The sequence below is a fragment of the Lupinus angustifolius genome, chromosome LG03 (assembly GCF_001865875.1).
Source record: "Lupinus angustifolius cultivar Tanjil chromosome LG03, LupAngTanjil_v1.0, whole genome shotgun sequence".
Taxonomy (NCBI): domain Eukaryota; kingdom Viridiplantae; phylum Streptophyta; class Magnoliopsida; order Fabales; family Fabaceae; genus Lupinus; species Lupinus angustifolius.
In genome coordinates, this window is record NC_032011.1 from 5500731 (window position 1) to 5506553 (window position 5823).

The window sequence follows — 5823 nt, forward strand, 5'->3', positions numbered from 1 at the left end:
TCTCGAAGGTATGAGGGTGCGATGATCTTCCAGATGATAGAGCGCCGAATGGTTTTCCTTTAGTTCTCTCTAGAGGGGAATGAGAGAATACCTTAGTTTCTGAAAAGTGTTGCTTTGAGGTTAGTTGGAGGAGGCTTATCCTTATGCCTTATAAGCCCTTATGGATGAGTGGATAGTGTTATCCTATTCTGGATAACACTATTCTCATTCTACCTTATTCTCCTCCACCTTTACACTTGAAAACCTGTTGCTCTACAAATGGGGACCATAACCCATAAAAGTAACCCCGTAGTGGTTACTACTTTAGTTGCAATAATTCTGATTCAGTCCCTTCATCAAATCAGAAATTGCCTGAAGGTATCTACACTTATTATTATTTCATGACACATATGCCATTTAGCCACCAAATTAATTACTTAAGATCATTTTATATTTTGGCTAATTACATAATGGCCATAACACAATTATAGAATTATATTTGTGACCCATAAATTGTCAGAAATTCCAACATCATCTACAAAACTAAATTGCACTTTAGATTCTTTTTTCACTTATCCCAACGTGGTCCAAGGTCGATCCATAGCCTAGTTCAACATTAGTTAAACACTCGAAGGACGATACTCAACCCGGATAAAGCTTAAACCAATTCACTCGAGATCAACTTCAACCAGGTTAAATCATTGTCATGTCATCCCACAACAAAACTCAAAGAATATTGGTCCCTCAATGGCAATCCACCACATGGGTAACCATAAAAACCCAAGATCACCTCCGTGGCGCGGCAAAGACCAACAACAACCATGTCATGAACAACCACCATTGTATCATTTACAATCTCCACTCCAACCGTTTTAAAGTATAAGTATTAACCGTTTTAAAGTTTGGTACTAGCAAGTTTTTTCTGGGTACTACCAAGGGGATACCATTGTTAGTACCAAAAACAAATATACAACTATTGTATAAAAACAAAATAATATAAGATTAATTGGTAATTACACAATCTATCAAATTCTTACTTAAATCCTAAATTTTATTATACTGTTAAATAAATAAAAATTGAATTTTTAAATAATTCATATAATTAAAGCTAGTTATTTCTATCTATATGACAGATTATCAGTGGCCCAATAAACCAACATGTCGATTAGTATGCATTAACCCCAAAAACCCAAAATACACTCAAAATATGGATCGATCCCTTGAGTTTCAACAAGGTTCAGTGTCTGATTTACAGTGTAACTTATAAGACAAGACAACCATAAATGGTATCTCAACGTTACCATAGACTTCGATATAGGCCTGCCATATAGACTAATTGAAAGAACAATATTGTGCCTAAATATCATGATATCATTGGACCTTCCGTCAGCATAAGGTAAGTCCATTACATTGAGTATAAATAGATAATGCCATTTATATAGGAGGTATTATCTTTTCTCTGACTTCTTTCTTACACTCTTTATAGATATATTTATCATTTACAAAACTAAATTGCACTTTAGAGTCTTTTTTCACTTATCCCAAGGTGGTTCAAGGTCGATCCATAGCCTAGTCCAACATTAGTTAAACACTCGAAGGACGATACTCAACCCGGATAAAGCTCAAACCAATTCACTCGAGATCAACTTCAACCTGGTTAAATCATTGTCATGTCATCCCACAACAAAACTCAAAGAATATTGGTCCCTCAATGGTAATCCACCACATGGGTAACCATAAAAGCCCAAGATCACCTCAGTGGCGAGGCAAAGACCAACAACAACCATGTCATGAACAACCACCATTGTATCATTAACAATCTCCACTCCAACCTTCCCACCAAGCCAACTGGACTCCTTCGGTCTAATAAAAGCACCATCAGTAAAATATCTCTTTTTTATGTCCTCCATTAATTAGGCAAAGTTAGGAGAGCAACAACAAAGGATGAAGTCAAGCATTGCAATCATAACCCCACCTACATTTCATGTGGGTTTCTTGAAGGATGTGGAGGGAAACAAGTCACATTCATTCGTAGAGAGTCAAAAATGGTGGGGATAGTTTGTCTCATTCTTTCATTGTTTTTGAAAAAAATGGATGTGGATAATTATTTTTAAAGAAGCATATCCATGTGAAATGTAACCATGTGAAAGCTAAGTCATAAATAGTTAGAAGTATATCAAAAATGACATGAGTGGGGGATGCTTTAATTTGATAATGAAGGTGCCTAGCTAGTGCATTCTCGTTGTTATCGAAGCCGATTGTGTTTCTCTGACTAGACCTTTTTGTCTTACTTTCAATTAACTTATTCCATTCATTTCATCATCTAAGTCATCTGTGGGCTTTAATAATACTGAAGCTATTCAATTAGGGATCAAATAGACCCCAAATTTGGAGAATGATCTTACAATGTGATAACCAAAACGTGTTAAAGGAGCCAACTATAATTAAGAACTAATTAATGGTTTTAATTATGGTTATAATTGTGATTATATTCTATTTGTCATAAATGTATTTAATTTATCCATAACTTTAAAATAAAAAGTTACCATTAGAATTGGTTGCATGAACAGTAATTTAAAACATAACTTAAATATATATTTGTTTTTCTCTAAATATTTTCCCGACATGAAAAAGTGTGTAGAGAGAATGATATCCAATAGTGCAAGAGAATATTAGTTGTTAACTTCCTTATGACTACTCTTCTCTATTTATAAAGGAAATGTGCATGGAATATTATTTGGTATGTTATTGGCATGGTAGATTGTCCTGTCCTGTTAGGCCTGTCCTCACAAGCATATATTAGACTTGTCTTATTCATATCGAGTGACCCTCCGTACTTGATTGGGACAATGATTTATCGAGAGTAAGTCATTTTGTCATCTATCCCAGTTGTCATAGCTAGCCATATATTAGACTTATCTTTGTGGCATGGTAGATGATAGTAGAGGATGCGGACAACATGCTCACATCTTTAATTAGCAGAGGTTTATGTTGTTCATACGACACAACATTATAGTCCTATAGCAAAGGTTTGTGGTTCCGTATCTTGCTGACTAGGTCTTGTCCTATCATTGTTGACATTACAGTCCTGTATATTGATCGACAACACTGCATGAGCCAAGTCTTATTTGTTCTATGTTTGGCCGTAATCTGTGTAGATTTGGCTTGTCTTGACGTTGCCTAGTTTGAACCAAGATGGAACAATATTTATAGCCAGAAACTGAAAACCTGTTGCAGCAAGGATATTTAATTTCTGTTTTATATATTTTGCATGGTTTGGATCACAATATTTACCTATGTGAGCCTCATTTTCTGCATATAATGCCCAATAGCATATGTCAATGATAAAATATAGTCTTAGCCAAGAGACATCCTTTTTCAATCTACCTGCTTTTATATTAATTAGATGATTAGTTGCCTTCTTTGTAAGAATAATGTGGCTAAAGAAAATCTGATGCGTAAGATATTTGTTGCTATTTGCAAGTTGCATTGTCATATCCCTATTATTCTCAATGAATTAGGCAATGATCTAATAATGACAAGGAATCAGATGCTAGGTGATAAGAGATGCACAAAGTATAGTAAAATGATTACGTATATTACAATCAAATTAAAACAAGGCATGCATGTTTGTTCTAAATTCTAAATGCTGACAAAAGTGGTGGCTTTGTAGAGACATGGACTGTTGGTAAGTACGAAAAAGGAAAGAATGGTATGTGGAAAGGCCAAACATAGAGCACAAATCGATCTTCTCACTGCTCTCTTGGCCTTAAATATTTTAATTTGAATTAGCAAGTGTGTATTCTCTTTTAAATTAATTTGTTTTAATATAAAAGTAATACACTATTGGAAAATTAATTGGAGAATTTCTTAAATATGAATATTATCAATATACAATCAATATCATCCATGTTAAATTATTAAGAAAAAATATTGCGAAAACATATAATGTATTCACAATTTTTCTTGATTGGAACTCTATCCTTTCTAAGGATGAATATTAGAATAGGAAATTGATTGATTGATACATATTACTTAAGAATCATAACCCTATTTATCAGAATTCATGTTCTATTATGAAAAGTGATGTTTCTCAGTGAGTTTTCTCTCTGAATTATAATTTTTCATAACAATTGTGATAATACCCATAAAATTTATTTAAATTAAATTATTTAAATTTAGCTAATTAAAATAATGACTCTAATACATTTAAAAATTTCATCTACAATAACTTCAATAACTTCATTGGTAACATTTGGTTAATGTAAGAATGATATAGAATTAGATAAATATAACAAATGAATTCTCTTTAATATTTGATGTATTTTATTGTTGAATGGAGGAAGGAATCAAGGAATGAGATTATAATCAACTACCAATATTAAATTATATAACTAATGCTGTGTTGGTCCAATGCAATATGGACGTTGGATCCTTATATTTGTTTGATATTCAAGGTTTGAAGTTCAAAATTCTAATGAATAATCCATTCAAAAATGTATGGTCTAATATGTTCTACCCTTGGGGATCATTTCTTAAAAATATTGGATTTATATCAACAATTTATTTCATGTAAACTTTTTCCATAAGGAACGTTAATCAAACATTCCTTCCCCATCATTGCCAACTTCCACTATCTACAATCATCATCAAAATAATCCCTTATAATCAAATACCCAATCATGCCTGAATATTAGTTGGTCCACCTACCCTTCTCTTGTCACCTACACCTCTTTTTGACTAACATCTGCCCTAAGGATGCAAGCACTACAAAAATAAAGAGGAAAAAAATAATATGATGAAACATTTTTATCTTTTTATATATAATGAAAAAATAATTTTACCATTAATAATATATAAAAAATAAGTATTTATCTCTCTGTTAATAAAGATATCTAAACTACGTTTAAAGTTGATGTGATCAAGATAAATTGTAAAGACCAACATGAATGCCCCACATTGTGACATACTTCAATTTTAAGCTTTCCCTTTTTTCTTTTATTTTCTATTCCGATTTCCTTTTGGTATAATTTAGTACTCCATCTTGAGCAAGATTGTGTAGTCTAGTCCACTCCCAATTATTATCAATAATCCTTTGGCTTAAAAATATAATTTTGATTTTGTCTAATGTACAAAAGTCAATTTCAGTTGTCTGTTTAGACTTTAGACATAGGGTACGTATCTAATGTCTAATGTCACATATACAAACTTGGAGTATCCAAAATCATTTTTGTTATAATTTAAAATCCTTTGCACACTTAATCACATAGTATTGTTTATGTCATTATGTCTAAGTATTCTTTCCCCCATTTTGTAAAGCAACCCGGCACAGAATGGGGAAAACTCTTTTGCTTGATGGTCTATTCGTCACATCAAAAATCAAATCCAATTTCTCCATCATGATATGTTGAATTAATTGATTCGTCGGTGATTCAAATCAATTATGTCCTAGCTACCAAATATTTCTATTTCGTTTCACCTATTTGGTTTCATTTAAATTATGCCAGTTTTCGTTTTTTTTTTCCGGCAAATCAAATTTATTAATAAGATGAGAAGAACAAATGATACTTCTATCCAAATTTTATTACATCACCCAATTTTGTACATACTTTTTTTTTCATAAAGCACAAAATCATTAAACTGAATTTATTTTTGACATTTTGCAATACAATATAGATAAAAATCCATTTCAATAAACCACATATTCTTTTTTGTTGATATTAGAACAACCTACTTTTTATATTATGATAATTTAGTCATGGTACATTTTTTGGGGTACATGTTGTAATTTTAGTTTTAAAATTTTATTCATTGTACTAGAGTAGTAAGTGGTGGACAGGATCA